Source organism: Nannobrachium achirus (assembly GCF_963921795.1).
Source record: "Nannobrachium achirus genome assembly, chromosome: 5".
NCBI lineage: Eukaryota > Metazoa > Chordata > Actinopteri > Myctophiformes > Myctophidae > Nannobrachium > Nannobrachium achirus.
Genome location: NC_137814.1, coordinates 16226702 through 16246043, shown reverse-complemented (window position 1 = coordinate 16246043; position 19342 = coordinate 16226702). Strand labels below are relative to the sequence as shown.

The 19342-nt window shown below is 41.7% G+C and overlaps 1 pseudogene across 1 annotated transcript in view; it reads right to left on the bottom strand.

Moving 5' to 3' along the window:
• The window catches only part of LOC308284849 (tumor susceptibility gene 101 protein-like), a 133576-nt pseudogene extending 114242 nt beyond the window's left edge, over positions 1-19334 (bottom strand). Inside the window, exons 1-2 of the transcript in view lie at positions 19214-19334; positions 15838-15941 (exon numbers count right to left, since the gene is read on the bottom strand). The product of the transcript in view is annotated as a tumor susceptibility gene 101 protein-like (transcript). The remainder of the gene's footprint in view (positions 1-15837; positions 15942-19213) is intronic.
• Positions 19335-19342: the final 8 nt, after the last annotated feature.

Below are 19342 nucleotides of genomic sequence, written 5' to 3'. Positions count from 1 at the left end.
ATTTGTCTACGGACTCCCCCATCTAAAAGTATTTTGTGACCCCTGTACCAGATTTATGTTAAAATGTTTCCCAAAAAATATTCAAAATGCTTCACTTTTGTTTTTGAGATTAGAAACAAAACAAATAAGCAGATCTAAGAGCTTGTACTGTAGATCGGCAGTATTTCTTTGTGTCCCTCTGTACCTGTTTGTGTGACCTGTCTATGAGAAACCTGGCACTAGACGTGAAAGACTGAAAGCCTGTTGGACATCTTTGTTCGTGTCTGTTACCTGTTTTAACCCATTTAGCCTACAGTATATACCCTTCAATCCTGGCTGGAAAGCATCTGTGTCAAGGACAAGGACCCCCATTACAGTATATATTATATCGTCGTTGTCGGGTGAAAACCTTGTATGTCCAAAACCGTTCGGTTTGCATTTATCATTTAAAAAATAAACTAGTGCATTTAAAAAATAAACTCGCACCGCGAGGCGTTGTGTGCTTGTAGATCTGCTGTTTTCACTACTTATGTGCGACGACCTTGTATGATGAAGCAGGGCTTTACTTTGCGAAAGAACGTACAAATTTGAAACTTGGAGATACAAGGTTTCTACCCGACAACGACGATATATATTTACCTCTCTGACCGTTCTTTTCCCCCCTCTATACTAAATGTCTTTGCCGCAAAATAGCATGACCTCACCGATTCATCACCGATTCATCAGTCTGGTCGTAATTATAATGTAAATAAAGTGGCAAAAAACATTGCTGAATCTGACCCCTAACTTGGGAATTGTCCTAAATGGCCGTAAAGAGCTTGATGAATCGGGCTCAATGTGTCACAAATTAGATGGGCCTTTACCCTGAATGTTCACCCCAGAATCAGGTTGCTAGGTAATGATGAGCCTGGCAGTACAGTAGGTGTAATTTTCTATCCAGTTGAGCAATCAGCAGGCCATGAAGGGGAAATGGATATTGATTTGATATCATGTTGATATCATGATGCAACATTATTCATGCATTATGACCCATGACCGTTTCTGTCAGATAAAAGCATGAAGCAGGTTTGTCTGTCTATGTATCCAGGTAGTACCTCCACCTAGTGGTGTAAATCAGGGGTCTTCAACAGGGGGTCCGGGACCCCTAGGGGGTCCTCAGAGTTACTACAAATCGTTGTGTGAAAGAAACTTTATTTCTCCTTTTTTTTATATCAACCACTTGAACCCTAGCGTCCATATTCTGAGAACTTTAGACAAAAATATAGCAGATCTACGAGCTTGTAGATGATCGGCTATTTTTGGCAAAGAGGTTTGTGGTGGTGACATATCTGAAAACACAAATTTCCATGAATCCAAAATACACTGATGATTGTGTTGTCAAACAATGAAACTATATGGAATATGAAAAGGCTGTGGGGGGTCCCTGCTTCATCTCTCTCTCTCACCTTGCGGCCAGCTTGGCCTGAAAATGTTGAAGTTTTACTTACTGAAGTATACTACAGTAAGTATATTTACTCAAGTACTATACTTAATTACAATGATGAGGTAATTTTACTTTATTGGAGTACTTCCTATTTTCGATACTTTTACTTCTACTCCACTACATCTCAGAGGCAAATATTGTACTTTTACTCCACTTCAATTATTTGAATCTTTTAGTTAGTTACTTTGCAGGTTTTGATTATTTTGATTTTGATACTTTTGTACTTTTACTCAAGTAAATTTTGAATATTGGACATAGGTGCCCTCCATACTAGGCGCAGTTGCCGTCGAGGCTGCCACTAGGATCAGCGGTGGACGCACCGCGGTGAGACACAAACACACTCGCTCAGTGAGTAAACGCCACGCGGTATTTCACAAAGATGAACACAATCCATCTCTCACCGCCCGCGTACGCATGCTCAAACGAGCACGCTCGCGGGGGATTTCACAGGACTGCGCCCGCTCGCCTCGGCGCCCCAAAACTTTGCCCACCTCTCATTGAAAATGAATTGCTAGGAGGCGGTGACCGCGTCTAGTGTTGAGGGCACCTTACTTGTAATGGTGTATTTCTACATGTGTAGAGTTGGAGAGGTGCAGTAATGATACTTTTACTTAAGTAAAGAATTTTAGTACTTTTCCCACCACTGCCTCCACCAGCCAAAGTGCTGGTTGACCCTGCAGTCTGAGCAGGCTTGGTGGCAGAAGGTGCAAATGGTGATCCTTAGCACAGGGGAAAGTTACGTACCTGCCTGACAACACAGTTGCTCATGCTGCGCTATGAGCTTGTAGATCTGCGATTTTTGAATACTGGCAATAATTGATATTTTTTAAGTGAACACATTTTTTACTCAAATCTTTGCTTCTGGTGGTCCATGGAACTCAATATTTTGAGATGGGGGTCAGCGGCCAAACATACAGTACATATAATTTCTAACATGAAAAAGGTTTGAGAACTATGCACTGCAACATTATTTTTTTCAGAAAACTGTTTTAGAAGAACTGTGTATGAGCTGATAGCTCATACAGTACATACACATACTATACAGTAGTTGAAGTTTGCTAAACAAAATGGAGTGGAGAGCGTTTGTACTACTACACACTGGAGCTAATAGATATTCATGTCAGAGAAAGCCTTGATAAAATGGATGAGGAATTGAGAAGGCTGCGCTCTAAAACATTTATAACAAATTAGATAAAAAAAAAACATGAAAAGCTGGAGAAGAAAAATTACTCCTCACATAACAATTTCACAGTAAAAAATTGTCTGATCATATCATAGCGCTGCACTGGATGTTTAAGTCATGCAGCAGCAGATTTAAATGTCCAATTAAAGGAGAAAACAGCAAGAAAACGACATGGAAAAATAGCGTTTGCGCCAGAGTTCACTCTAGAAATGCTAAATAGGTAGGCTAAATAAAGTAAGGCAGTTGTATTTGTAACATTTCAACAACAAGGTAATTCAGTGTGCTTTACACAAAACTTCAAGCAAAGGAAACAATAATAAAAAGCAACTCAAATTGCTTTTCCTATCTTACTTAACAAAGCAAAACCATTAGTATTAGTGTAAAAATGTCATTTGTTAAAGGAGGTAGGATTTTACACTTTCAGATGTTCCTATTCATGGGTTGCATTTGTAGTCCTACACCAGCCATTTTGAGGACCAACACAGGTGTTTTGATTAACGTAGAACATTGGTTCTATGCCAATCAGACACATTGAACACCTGTGTTGGTCCTCAATATGGCCGGTTTAGGACTACAAATGCAACCCATGAATAGTATATTTACTGTATTAAACAGCATTAGTAGGAGGGAGACATTGTTCTACTTCCAAACCCTACTTAGTAATGTTAGTAAGTTCTGTCAGTGTTGTGGTATGGTCGAGGTTAGTCCACGGTAGTCGCAGTTGTAATCTTGTGTGTGAGCGTGTTAAAGACTCAACAGGGGCGTCAATTGGGTATGGCAGGGGTATGCAGCTGCCATAGCCTGGGTCCAGGGGGTAAAATAAAAGTTACTTTTAAATATAAATCCATGAATGTCTCTTCGTCTATCTGTGCTGGTTATTATTTTGTTAAATTACAGTAAAATAACTACAAATGCAAAATTTGACAAAACACATTAACAAGGTATTATAATGATATTCTCCAAACTTGTATTCTCCCCATCTTGATAAAATGGTATATTCGCAGATTCTGCATGGGTCAGCTGCACAGGTGCAATTCATTATTGTTAATTGTGGCAAAGTTTACTAACATGCCAAGTTTAGCAGCACTTGAACAACCATTCAAGGCTGCCATATCCAGCCCAAGAAACCATAGAAACGGGGGAAAAAATAGAATGTACTTCTTAAAATAGGTATGGCAACATGACTTTGCGCGCGTGCAAGACACCAGTCATGTTGCCATACCTTAGCTTTTTCAGAACTGACGCCACTGAGACTCAAATGTCTCTGCGGGCACAAGCAGTAATGTCACAAATGACTCATGTTCACATCTAAAATTGAAAATCACCAAAGGATTTTTTGAACCAGCCAATAATGGTGGCACTTGACTCTAGTCCTTCCATTATTGTTCTGTCATAATAGCTCACCAAAATCACTAGGTTTCATCCTCCAGGAAACGTGAAGGCACACATTAAATTCCATGGCAATGGAATGGTGACCCGCTGACCGACATTGCCATCCTTAGAGGCCCACTGCTAGTGGGACACAATGATTTTGTACATCTGCACATCATGACTCTAGCTGGTTGCCTTCAGGCGACCATAATATTTTGTATGGCTTTTTTTATGGCACACTACTCCCTCTAGTTTCTGTACGACATAATAGTCAAATTGACTGGCTTGCTTCATCTGCAATGATGGACCCCTCACACTTTACAAATTGCCTGAAGTAAGTCGTTTAGCCACTTGAACCCTTGTGTCCCTAATCCCGTACATTTGGCAAAATAGATATATGCCTATTTTCTGCAAAGATATTTAGTAGAGGTTAAAAAATAAATACAACAATAGGGGAATTTGAAATTCCATTTTGTTGAATAATCTGAGGGCAATTTCTTTGTTATTGTCTGTGAACTGATCATAACCTTAGATCATAACCTGGTGGTTGATGTGAATGGAACACTGTCCCCCAGGGAAGCATGTTGGGCCCGTTACTGTTTTTAACGTTAACAACATGAAATCAACATGTAATTTGTTCCCTTTTGCGGACGGCAGGAACAAATAAGTCGAAAGAGTTCTTAGCACTCGAGCTCAGCAATAATTGGCTTTTCACCTGGGAAAAATTGGGGTCTACTGGCAACCTCAGTAAATCCCTGGGCTTCACGATCAAAGTCAGTGACAATTACATGAATTCAAAAGCGTTTCACGAGTCAAATACAATAAATCAAATGATTTTCATGAATAAATAAAAAGTGTTTAAGAGGTAGTGAAAAGAGCCGATCTACAACTCACCACGCGACGCGTTGTGGGCTTGTAGATCTGCTATTTTCACTAGTTGTCAAATTTCTTTTGGGTCACGGGCTAAAAAAGTTAACCATACTGTGCAAGAATCTCCAAACCACTGAAGACAAAATTGCAGACCTCTCAGAATAAACTTGTGAGATTACTACTCAATTAGCATCCCAGGACTCACCTAACCCCAGTGCACTTCATTAGTCTCAATCTGGCTAACGCTAACCCATCGTCAAAGAAAAGGGAAAAACAGCACCCCCTCTGTTTTCAACCCTGTGATTACATAAGTTAAAGGAAAAATATGCAAGCTTGTGTGGACACAAAAACATTCCCCAGTCCCCCTACCCACTATGACAGGCATCAAACAGGTAGCTGTCTTTGATGCTTTCATTGATTAGAGAGAACACTAACGAGGTCTTGACACTTTTATGGCCCAATCAATTACCTTAGTGCACAATCCCTTTGAAGTTCAAAGGGAGCAATTAAGAGCTCTGGCTGAGCTCCCCCTGACAAAAACGTCCCTCCACTGTTTCTGTTGACATTTCATGTCAACATAAAGAGTGGAACAGAACAAAAATACCGCCAGGGGATGTGTCTTTCTGCAAGGAAACACCTCAGCACAATAATATAGACTGATGAAGGGAAATGACATCTAAAAATGAATACACATACATATTTTTTTATAGTCTTAAAGTTACATATAATTCATTTAAGATACTAAATGGAACCGTTCCTAAATGATTAACTACTTCTCCACAGTTAGGGACGCTCATACTGTTCTGTATTTATTCTTGGTTGTCTGCCCCCAGGGCCAGGGGCTGGAACGGATCAATCCCTTGGTGAGATGTGTTTGTATCCACTGTGTCCCCTTCCCCCTTTATGTTATTATTTAACTTGTTTTAAACAATGTTTTTTCTGGTATCTATCTATTCATTGTGATGTTGTTTGCTGTTTGTATGTCCAGTGTTTTTGGACACTTTGGAAACAAGCCGTTGGGCATTTTGTGTTTTATCCATGCTGGTGTTTTTAAAAGTGCATTCGGTTTAAAAGCTGTCAATACAAAATGTTCCAATCCAAATAATGAGACCAACTATACTAGAGCCCTCGGGACTCCAGTCAATGGAGTACATAGGGTTGAAATGTTAAGCAGATAAACCGAAATGCACTGGTTTGGAAGCATCCCTGAGAAATAAAACAGTTTACGAAGCTTTTCTTGTGTGGGCGACTCCCAAGGCAGTGCAGCCAAGGTCAGCCCTGATAAACAAGACATTGTGGCAGAGCTTGTGGCATTTCAGTGGTAATGATCGCTCTTCGCTCAGCGGCACTTAGTGGGACAATGGTACTCTAGTGTGCGTGTGTGTGTGTGTGTGTGTGTGTGTGTGTGTGTGTGTGTGTGTGTGTGTGTGTGTGTGTGTGTGCGTGCGTGTGTAATGGAGGTGATCCAAACCTCCCCACCCGGCTTCGAACCCGGGTCTCCCGTGTGAAAGTCCAATATTACTCCAAAGGGATATCCCTATGGAACAAGGGCAGATACTAGACTTTTGAGGCTTCAGGCTCGGGCTGCGACCAGAGGCGTAGCCATGGGTGGGCCTGACTAGGCCTAGGCCCACCCATTTCGTTTTTGTGCCCACCCAAAAAAAAATAAAAATAAATTATATATATTTTTTATTTATTTTATTTTATTACATATATTATATTTTTTTATAGCACATTAAGTCATTTTGATGATAGTCGCATCCTTACAACAACTAAAATAACATAACATCATCATGTGGACGCTAGTGATATACAGTATAATATAATGTGCAACAAGCGTCCTTCCCTGCTCGCAGCCAAGCATGTCTAGACTAGTGTGTCATGTAATTCTAATTTAGTCCATTTACTTCCTGTAAGTAGTCGACTTAAAAATAAAACCAATTGCTTATATATCATCATATTACGGCAGGGTCTTATTTTGAAATCCACCGTTACAGGAAATGCTTAAGCGTGTTGGGCTACTTGTCAAGAGTTGTTGCAGCCTGCACAATGTATACAGGATTCACGTGGATTACTGCCACAAGCTTTTTGACTAATCTAAAGTTCATATTCATGATATGAAAACCATGCTCCTGGGACTTAAAACAATACACAGCGTTTGAAAGCAGCAATAGGTGAGTGAGACTGGTTAATTACGTTCTGCTGGCTTGGCTGTTTTTGTTGTGGGAGAGGGAGAAGCGTCAGAGCTCTGATAAAAAGTTGACGGTGCAATTAAACATTTCGGTCTTTTCTCTTCATAGTTGTTTATTTTGTCTTGCACCAGTGACTAGGCTACTGGGTCAGTCTGCAATATCTCTCTGTGATACATTAGCGTTGTGCTCCGTGTGTATAGTCTTATACTAACAGGAGTGTTGTCAATTAAAATAAGCATCTCATGCCGTCATGTTACCGGCTTCTTCTCTAATATGCCATTCTGTTTTTGCACGGCTGGAATGACCCGCGCATCACTAGTGGACTCCACGCATGAATTGATTATTTAATCATGCAAACCCGACCCAAATCGCACCAGAAGACCCGATCCGACCCGAAAAACATGGATTTTTTTCCGCGCGGCGCGCTATCGCGCGGCGCGCACCCAGGCCCACCCAGTTGGGCTCAGGCCCAGTCGCCGGTTCGATTCTGTCTACGCCACTGGCTGCGACTCTCTAGATAGCTAGTCCAAACTGTCACTCAGTTGATTGAATACTTTATTAACAGTTTGCAAACAGTACAGTAGTAAGATAATACAATAATTGGGCCCTATATTTTCGTCCATTCCTTACCCATTATCCCTAAACTTCTTTGCCCTTTTTCTTTTTTTGAAAAACATTTTTTTAAAGTTTCAAATAGCTGATCTACAAGCTTGCAATGCATCGGTATAGATTGGCATTCCATCTCCATACTAATAGTGCCAAACACAAACTAAAAAGTATTCATCTTTTTTTATTACTTTATTGATTTGGGGCACCTCGATCAACCAATCAAAGGCTTGTGTTCCAACAGCTGAACATGCAGAAGCTTGCAGTCCAAGACGGAAATAGCAAGGGAGCGTGTCACTATTTCTACAAGTCATCTTTTCGACAACCAAACCTAACCCTAACCTACGTGGGGTGAGTAGCGATACCTGCCGACGCTCGGTTGTCAAAATGATGTAGGAGACCATTTGTAGGATTTGTGTACCATTTCGCCTCTAGCTAGTGGCCACAATTGGAATAGTGTATCTCCCTTAATTAACAATCTTTGCTTGCAGTCTTCGAGGTGTGCTGTATCCCACAATGCAATGTTGTTGTTTCTAATCTCTACTTTCAAAACAATGGGCCCTTTTAACAGCTGCTGCATAGCAGGGTAGAGACAGCTGCAGCTAATTGAATTAATAATGAGTCGGATTGATTTAGGAATGCCAAAGGACAAGCCCTGACAATAGTCAATAGTATTAGCGGTGCTTTATAACTGGGGCACCTAAATCAAACATGACATCATACACATGAAGTAATTGATTTTGGCTGCAGCTGTGTTGTTTACCTTGCTGTGACGCTGTGAAGGCGTCAGAGCCAGAGACTATAAAATACACTGAAAATATGCACGGCTCTTCTCCGACCGTGCCTCGCTCTCATTGTCTGTAAAATTTATGACATTGTCCTTGAGGTAATGGAAATGCTCCCACATGTGAACTTCTCCACACAGTCCACAGACCCCGTAAACAGGAAGTACCATAACCCAGTATGAGTAGGCAAGCAGTATTATTATGTATTCAATTTGTGTCAGACTGTTATAAACCACCCAGACAAATTAGAATGATTAAAACAATATAACATTTGGTTTAAAAGTCAAAAGATGGCAATGTACTCTAGGGCAGTGGTTCTCAACCTGTGGGTCGGGACCTTATTTTGAGAGGTCCCCAGATGATTAACTTAATGTGCAACATTGTTTTCTCTATCAACATAAACAAACCAACATAAAGTTTAAGTTTGGGAACCACTGCTTTGGGGTATAGCATGACACACTGGCCAAAAGATGCCAGTGAGTGCACTCTAGGTGAAGTGTACCTTGTTGAAGTGTTTAACCCCAACCAGAGAAACTGTTCTCAGCAGTTACAGGCTCTTTATTTTTTCGTAACTTTTCCAATCACAGCATATTTATATGTATTTAATTACAGACAGCACTCCTCGACCAAAATGGGAAAAAATGGGGGGGGAAATCTTTCTCTTGGAAATCTGCTGGGTGTGTGTTTAATTTTTATACTACAATGTCATTATGTCAATAATAAGCACAAGTACTACACTGTATTATTATGTCTGATTTTTACGACCTGATCACCCCCCATACCATCTGTAAATACGCACGCACGCACGCACGCACGCACGCACGCACGCACGCACGCACGCACGCACGCACGCACGCACGCACACACACACACACACACACACACACACACACACACACACACCCTTTGAACCACGTTGGGTGTGACAGCTGCTGTTATCGCTATCGGCACCACAGGCGTTCCCTTTAACGTCTTCCCCTTGTTTCCTTCTATTCATCACTTATTGCCATATGGAGGTGGACGGCTACACCCAGCGGGGTCCATGTATGGGAACCATCAAGATGCCCCGAGGAGGATCACAGGATTCTCTTTTCTCTCATAAAAGGGGAATGTGGGCAGTCAGTTTTATTTCTCCAAAGGCACAAGGCTTCATTTCATGGCTGAAGTGATACTTACTTTAACCCTCTCACACTATAACCCGAAAATTCTAATTCACGTCACATCGTATAAAGGACTCAGGGGGTGGGTGAAATTATTTTTATATACACCAAATGAGGATTTTAGTTTGGTGTCAGTTAGGTATACATTATATAAAAAACTTTGAGGACAAGATTAGGGGCAAAAGTACAGTAATACGGAGTCAGACAAATATATCGTCGTTGTCGGGTGGAAACCATCGTATGTCCAAAACTGTTCCTTTTGTTTTTATCATTTTAAAAATGATTTAAAATAGTGAAAATAGCCTATCTACAAGCACACAGCGCCTCGCACCGCGTCCTTGACGCTTTGCTTTGGCTGTACACACCGCCTGGCGCTCCTGAAGCCTGCCATGTCCTCGAAAGCAGTGTTGTTTTTGACAGCACATTTTGATTTAGTTTTAGTAGTCTTTTGAATCATATGTCTTTTAGTTTTATTCATAATTTAGTCACCCGAACAGTTTTAGTTTTAGTCTAATTTTAGTCGACTAAATATCATAAGATGTATTTTGGCAGGCCCTGATGGCATCGTAATGACTGATTTTACACTTGGTTGCGTGCTGAAAATAGCCGATCTACAAGCTCACAACGCGTCGCGCAACACTTGAGAGTTCCCTTAATAGTAAGTCTTTGTGTGCGTGTGCGAGAATGTACACAGCAATAATAACTAACTCCTGAGGTAACCATAATGGTTGACACATTAGCATCAAGTATTCCAGGTCTGGGGAACAAGAGGATTTAACGGTCTAAGCACAAGACTTGTTGATCATGAGACAGAGCCCTCCTCCTCTGTCTTTACCACAGAATCCATACAGGTCACAGAGCGCTGGCTCTGTAATCCCTTCAGACCTACTGTACGTGACAATGCAGTTGTCTCTGGTTTCCCAACGGTATTGGATATGCGCCGTAGCTCGCATCACTAATATTGTCTAGGGAATCGACATTCATCAGTCGAATGGTGGGCTGAGGGAGTTTGCTGGCCCAATGTCCTCATGGATTTGCATGTTGTATGTAGGTATACATGCATAGATTTTTTTTTTTGTATTTTGTATTTATTTATTAGCACATAGTTGAAATACAATTAACAATACATTTGTGTGACAATATTGTGCAGGAGAAGTTAAGAAGCCTGGTGGCTTATGAATAACTTCCCCTATTTTATAAAATCAGACATAAGTATACATATTATAAAAAATTAAAATAAAACATCATACAATAATACGTACAATAAACATGCTTAAGTATAGTTTACATACAATGGAGTACATGCATATATACAACAAACTCTGCCTACAGACCTGTACACATATAATCAACATATCTACTACTTTTTAGTAGTAGAATACACCCTGTAAAGTCACAATGTGTTCAGTGTTAAAAGCCTTCATTGGCACAGTCCGATGCCTGGTGTGAATTTAGAATTGGAACAGAATAAACCTCCTAAAAGAACAAGAATGTTGTTGTTCCTCTGATCTTGAGACAGCACAATCAATACTTCTGAATACAAACAAGGGCGGTGCTCCCACAGCTAGAAAGTCGACAGCCAATACTCTCTGGGGTCTCACTCAGCAAGCATTACTTTGCTCGGTTTCAGCCTCTCTTCTAAAAGAAAATAAACATAGCACTACAAGAAAATAACACAGGAATTTGGGATTAAAGTATATGTTAGCTTTTTGGACTTTTTGAGCTTGATGTGTAGTTGAATGCCGTGCTCTCCCCCACAGTATGAAACTCCATTTAAGAGGATGTTTCATCTCTATAATAGCCACATTGCCCGTCTCTGAAATTGATTGCAAGCGAGAAATGTTCCAATATCAAATGGAAAAAAGTTTTCTATGCGTGACTGGCGAACACCTGCTGTGAGTGCAGCCGATTGACTATTTGATATTGCAAAAAGCTATAGCATAATAAAGGAGGTGACTGAAGATCCCGCTATCTTATTGATATCGCTTCGATTTAGAACAAAACGAGAACACTCGCCAGAAATCACTCACAGGCAGATACGCAAACAGACCACTGATTGTTCTCATGCAATCCACCACCACATATGTAATCAAAATTGACAGCTGGAAAGGAAGAATGTCCATGTCAAGGACATACTGGTTGGCAAAAGCAAATGAAAGCACCAGTCGGGTAGCGTCATAATAATTGAAGCGCCATATTTCTAGATTAATTTAAGCTGTAGCTTATTTGTTATTGTCATAAAGCACAAATCAGAGAGTGATGGCATGATGTCACTAGAATATTTCCCTTGTCAAAACAACACGTTACTCACGGTTAATTGAGTGGTTGATGTGGGTGATGTGGGGGGGGGGGGGGGGGGGGGTGGTGTAGACACGCATTTGATTTGATGTCAGAGGCAGTTCTGGCCAGATGATGAAGGGCTTGTTGTAATTTTCAGAGTCACGCATGGTGACTCGCGCCTCGCCATTCATACATGCACTGATTGAGATTGTCATTTACCGGAGATCATGGTCGTTTATGACTCTGCCCCCGACGATCATATCGCGGCCAACTCAGATTCTAGTCAATTTCTTTTGGCATCGGCCCACATTAAGCAGCAGCTTATTGGATTCCTGTACAAGTACAACATAATAGCGGGCTATTTCATCCATGTGAATTGAGGGTGGGGATGATCCGGGGGGAAAATATAGGGAAAATAATGTAATGCTAATGAAAGTATTCACCCCTCTTCCTTTGCCACTGCTGCGCATACAAAGCTGCCTGTGTGTTCTAGTGCTACTGTATTGAAAACAATGGAGGCAGCAGATAACCGCCTGCTGTTTATTTTATTTTTATTTACTTTTTTTTACTATATCTACTCTACTGCATAGTACTGTGTTCTATCCGTCTGTCATTCAATGTTATATGAGATACTTCAATGGTTTCCTATGGAAATACGGTAAGCTTAGACTTTTCTAGGACCTCCTTTTAGTTGACCTTGTACCAGTGAACTGTACCGTCATGAAACTGTACCTTTTTCTATGCAAACTTCTACTAAAGTCTTCAATCAATCAATCAATCAATCAATCAATCAATCAATCAATCAATCAATCAATCAATCAAAGCACTTATTGTGAGGACCCCACCAGCTCATCTCACTCCTGCATGCTGACACCTTCCAGATTTCATAATCGCAATTAATTTTATTGCCAGATATGTTTGCACAGAATGAGGAATTGGTCTCAGTGAGCAGTATAGAAAAATGTTCAAACTATTTACTCAAAATTTAGCTAAGCAAAAGGAAGCTGTCGTTTATATAGTCACTGTCGGGCAGAAACCTCGTATCTCCAAGTTTCAAATGTGTAATTTTTTTTTCGCAAAGCAAAGCCCTGCTTCATAATATAAAGGCCGTCGCACCAAAGTAGTGAAAACAGCAGATTTACAAGCACACAACGCCTCGCGCTGTGAGGCGTTGTGTGCTTGTAGATCGGCTGTTTTCACTAGTTTAAATCATTTTTAAAATGCTAAATACAAACAAACGGTTTGCTTGTAGATCGGCTGTTTTCACTAGTTTAAATCATTTTTAAAATGCTAAATACAAAACAAACGGTTTTGGACATACAAGGTTTCTACCCGACAACGACAATATACTACTGTACTTGCACTATAGTCTGTAGACTATGGGGGCGGCATAGCTCAGGGGTAGAGAAACTGGTATTAGAGCACGAAGGGTATAAATCCCGTAGGGTTCCCAGTTCGAATCCGGGCTCCCCCTGAGTTAATGTCGAAGGGTCCTTGGGCAAGACTCTGAACCCCTAATTGCCTCCGGTGAGTAGGTTGGTGCCTTGCATGGCTTCCTCCGCCACCGGTGTATGAATGTGTGTGTGAATGGGTGAATGTAATGCACAATCTATGTAAAGCGCTTTGGATTAAAAGCGCTATATAAATGCACCATTTACCATTTACCATTTTAGAGCAGGGGTGGGCAACCTTTTTTGGACACATGATCACTTACATGTTTGTTTTCCTAGGCTGGCTTAATCACCCAGTGCCAGACCGTGATAACCACCATTGCTCTTTTTTTTACATCTTGTTTTAGGCTACTAATCAGAGTAGGCCTAATATAATCATAGAATTCTCAGAACTCAGATCAGCTAATATAGGGAAGCTGGCAGAGCCTATGAGAAGACATCCGGGACAACACTCCACAGCACTCGTCCCAGACTCTTCTCCCTCCTGGCCCCCAAACTGTGGAATGATCTACCCATTGCAATTAGAACTGCATACTCACTCCCAATCTTCCAACGTAAGTCTGTAGCACTTGCCGTAGCACTTGCCCAAGCCTCAACAACGTTACAAGCTTATGCAAAGGCTAACATGTAATTTAGATAGCATGTTACCATTGTTTTCTGTTGAGATTGGCACATTTCCTGGGGCAAGCTGCCCAGATCACACATGTCACACGTGTCTTCTTATTTTTTCACTCTCAAAAAGCGCCTGCGATGTAGTGCATTTGAAACTACATTGCATTGCATATCATGGGGTGATCACTGCTTGCCTCCTGTGAATTGTTTTATTTTTATTTATATTTTCTGTTTATTTCGTTGCTGAGTGAGGTCAGCAGACAAAGTGATGTGAGTGAGATGAAAAAACCTGGATGAAATGTGACAATCTCAACAGGAAACATTGGTATGTACGGTAGACTGATGCCAGGTCAATGCTGACCTGGTTAAAAAGACTTTAACTCACTGCCAGACCACATGGGCACGCATGCAACTTGAGGACGCATGCATGCAGGCTGTGGTTCTTTAGGCGGCAGAGAAAATATCAGTGTAGGCTTATCTTGTTGCCTATAACGGTCAATGCAATGGAGCCTAATTACTCGTGCCAGCAGAGCGCACAAGTACTGCATTCGGTGGTGTATCTGTCGCGTATCTGTTTGCATTTAGCCAATCAGGGACCAACATTCCTTGTGGCGTCACCATCAACAGCCAAGAAGGTACCAGCATTATTGGTGACGTCACCAACAAGTGCGAGATGATATAGACAATACATTTCAAATAATTTTTCAAATAGCGCACAAGTAGCCCATACATGCATGGCCACAGAGTGCACCAGACACAAGTTGGCACCTCGACAGAGTGCAGTCTAATTGTAGTTTAGTTTTTGATCTGAAAATGAAAATAATTCTTAATTTGGTTATTATTATATTATAATGATCGGCTTGGCTCATTTTGGCGCCCCCTGGGCACCGTGGTGCCCTACGCACATGCGTGCTGAGCGTGTGTCTAGCGGCGGTATGCAGTACTTTGTCCACTGCTCACACAGAGGGTAGTAGTGTGAACATTCACATAGCGGCATAATGCATTCACTTCTCAGAAATGTCTTCTTTTTACGAGGGCCTGTGGGCCTTCATGATAATGGGCCACAAGATGAGATAGAATAAGTGGGAGGAGGTGGGATGGGAAAAAGCTCCACCCATGCGGTGCAAGGAAGTGGTCTTAGTAGACCAGCGCCAGTGTTGCCATGTCTGCTTATTATAAGCGACTTCTGTAAAGTTGCTTGTAAATATTGGTAGATTGCGGGTTGCATTTTTTATTTTAGGCTTGTTTAAAAAGTGCTTTTGGAAAATTCGTATATGCATCTTTTAGTCCAACTCGTAGCGACTGGCAAGACTACAATAGACTACTCGAGTATTTTAATAGGGATTGGGGAAACAAACGGGGGGAACCAAAACAAAGCCACGCCGCTTCTTCTGCTTGTGGTTTCTGCCTAGACCCGATCAAACGGCCCGCTGTAAACGAACACCAGGCTTTCCCCTGAGAAAGCCTGGTGACGCGAGGTTAAATTGCCCCTTAATCCCCTATCTTCCTATCATCAAAATAAAAGCCTGAGTTTCCAAGGCCACTAATCCCCCATCTGAAAATGTTTTGTGCCAGGGAGTCCCTGTGTAACACAGATTTGTGTTGTTAGAATGTTTCAAACATCTTCCATATATTCCACCTTTTATTTCAATATATATATTTTTTATGTTTTACAAGCCCCCAACGCGTCGCATCGCAACACAATGTGAGTTGTATATTGCCTATTTTCAAATAGCCGATGTACTATAGGTTTAAAGTGCTCCTGTGGCCTAGTAGTCGCTTCTTGTGGGCTTGTTTTCATAGACCTGTTGTTTATTTCTCCCACAAAATCTGACAACACTGACCAGTCCAGCACCACTTCTTGCCTTGAGGTATATGATTTGGAAGAGGTGGTGGTGGTGATGTGGGTGAGAGGACTCAGTGATCATCTTTCCCGCTGGCTTCTCGTTCCCGGAGCGGTGCAGTATACCTGCAGAAGAAGAAGAAGAAGAGACAGCAGGTTGCAACCCTGTGACCTTCTCTGCTGACCGGATGAGCCGCTATGCAGTCGGCACCTGTCCTTGTCAGTGGGGGCGGTGAACCAGATGGTGATGGATGGGAGATGGCTGCAGGAGAGTTTTACGGTCAACTAAAGAAAGGCAGAGAGAGAGCGAGGAGGCAACCAGGTGCTCACCGGAGACGTAATAGTCAAAAGAGTTATATTATTAAAAATGTGCTCCTGGATCTGATGGGATAAAACATCAGATAAAAAGAAAAAGAGAGATCCGGGAGGTAAATATTTGATGAATTGAATGAATACATACTAGGACCCCAACGGAAACAAGAGCGCAAGGTGTTATTCTTTTAGACTAAGTGTTTTGACTGTACTTGTGCTGTTCCGCATTCCTCTCTAATAAAATATTCAATACATGTATCAATCAATCAAAAGCTGCCAATATGTTTTCGACCTGAAGCGGTTTTCATCCATGCAAAAATGCTCACAAAAAGATTGCCTGGATCTCGCATTTTTTATCTGCCATTTTCTTATCTAAAGAAAGGCTTTGTTCAGGCTGGAGGAAAAAACTATTTGTTGCTCATCACATCTGGTCTTTAGGACTGACTGTCCACAACTGTTATGTGGGAAGTGATCAGATCTGATTTGTGTATTCAGAGTCATCTATCTGCATTGGTTGCTATGGTAACGAGACAGGAGTAGTGCTTGACGGTGTCATTCGTCGGAAATATAGCAAATCTGCCAGCTCACAACGTGTCATTGTGATCTTGTAGATCTGCAATTTCTTCGGTGAGTGACACCCCCGACCTCGTATAGTTAGGAACCAAATGGACCCTTCCGGGTCTGTACTGAGAGTTTACAGATTTACTCTCCGAGTTAAATTACTGTAGATTGCATTGTAGATTGGATTCCCAAAGACATGGTATCAAATGGGGATGAATGGCCTAATAATGCATATCAAACAAGGGGTCCTTAAAATAAATAAAAAAAATCTGAGAATCGCTGATCGAGAGTTTTCATCGTATTACAAACGAAGAGGTGTTATACTGCATTATCTTACCACCCTGAAGATTGCTGGGTGGGAAAAGGGACTGTGCTGTGCTCAACTTGTCTTTCAATTACTTAAAAGAAATTGAATGACCCAGACATATGGCTTCATGATCTAGCATTTTTGGGAGGGATATGGATTTTGGGAGCACTAAAAATGTGCTTAATGTTAACACAAGGCCACAACAAGGTTGTTACAGCATACACGACAGAATCCGTGCCTTTCAGATGAAATGAGGTCTGTGGCAGTCCCAAATATCCCAGAGCAACTAAGCTCATTTTCCCCTCAGTCTGTGCTCACAGGGATAATGACAACACGGACAGGTACGAGGAAACTAGTCAGGCTCTACTACCGTGTGTCCACGGTCAAGGATAAAACACAATGTCAGCTGCTACTGTAATGCCATACATCAGTGTTACAGTATTGGACAAGAGTGTGAGCTGCGCTTCATGGTGCTGTTGGTGTTCAGTCAAGACAAGATCAGATCCCTAGAACAGTGGTTTCCAATCTTTAGGGAGTAAAGTCATTACTAGAGGCTTAGTAACTACTAGTTAGTTTGTAACTATGTGAGTTACTAACGTGTGTTGCACCACGACTGCTTATGGCATAACGTAACTAGTGATGCGTAACCTGTTCTTAATGTGTAGTCGCAGAAAATTACATCATAGCTCCCGAATCCAATGAAAACGAACCGTTTCCAGTAAGGAAGTAAAGCTTGAATCGTCTTTTGTCAACAGAGAGCTCCGTCTCTCCACTGGCATAATGTACACAAAGTCATTGATACACGTGCACAGGGCGAGTGCATCCCTTCGCACTGCCCTGCAAACAGATTGTATCACAAATTATATTGGCCCCTCATAAATTTTGCCCCGTTGTGAAGTAACGCAGGGCAACGCATATTTGGAGACTCGGGGGAAGAGCACCGTTCAAGTCGCTGTTGTGCTGTATGTCTGCCGCGGCTAACATGCAGTGGTTGAAAAAGTACTCAAATGAATTACTCAAGTAGACACATTGAGAGCTTGTAGATCGGCTATTTTCAAATGGCCGAAATGTATATAGGGCTTAATGTATGCTTTAAACAGATGGGTCGTTTTCATTATTGAATTCAATTAAATAGCCGAATGTTGTCTGCCACGTTCGTAGTTATAGGTGGAGTTGCTCTACTCCCATGGAGATAGGTTACTTAGCAAGGACTTAGTGCTGCCCAAAGGCTGGTGTAAATATGTAGTAGTTACTTAGAGATACATTAGAACAAATGTGTGTGGTGCAACAGCTGAAAATGTAGTAATGCGTAAGTCTTGACTTAGAAGCCATTTACGTTACAACTAGGCTAAGTTTTAACTTAGTGTGAGGTGGTGCAACCCCGTCCAGATGTATTAACCTAGTGGACCCCACTTTGAGAACCAAAGGTACAGTATAGAGTATACCCTTGACAAAGTCGGATCCACCACAGTGGTAGGCAGGCACTTTACCACTGCATCACCCAAGCACCCAAGTTCATATACTCATCAGTATCAACTTGAAAGTTATTTTTTAATGTGACATCATAACACATTTCTTGGCATTGATTATGCAGCATAACACAGCATGTTGTGTTTATTTGGCAACTGTGTATATCTAGACTGACATAAAGACTTCTCGTTGATATGGCGCGCTATCGCTGCATTTGATTTTGATGCAAATTCATGTACTGGCCTCTGTGAGACTGACTTCAAATGAAATCCCTCTGTCAGTGGCGGATTTAACAGTCCAAGACACAATGCATACCCGGAGAGTCTCCTGTGATATGTTTGGATCTGTGGTGCATACAGTCTACGCCGTAATTGAAATTGGAAGGTCAAGAAGACATTGATGGATACTGCCGCTGTATGCATTTCTGGACGTCCACTGTGGGTCATATCATGGACCACTTCAATCTAGTAGCCGGACAGGGTAGGGAAATCAAATTAATGACCTCTGTATGCAGTACATAATCAGGTGCAGAAAGGAGGATGGCTCTCCATATTTCACTAATAAGTGCCCACATCGCACGCAAACACACACACACACACACACACACACACACACACACACACACACACACACACACACACACACACACACACACACACACACACACACACACACACACACACAAGCGCACTCGCACACCCACACCCACACAAACACACAGCGCCATGTCTGCTTCTCTGCTTCTCACACTGCAGCACATCCCAGCTCTGTATGTCTCTCTCCGTTTGTGTCTCGATAGTTTCCTCGCTGTCTGGTTTCTCTTGCTCGTTCCCCCCTGATGTATCTGTCTTTGTGTCTCGTTCTCTCATCCTGTTTC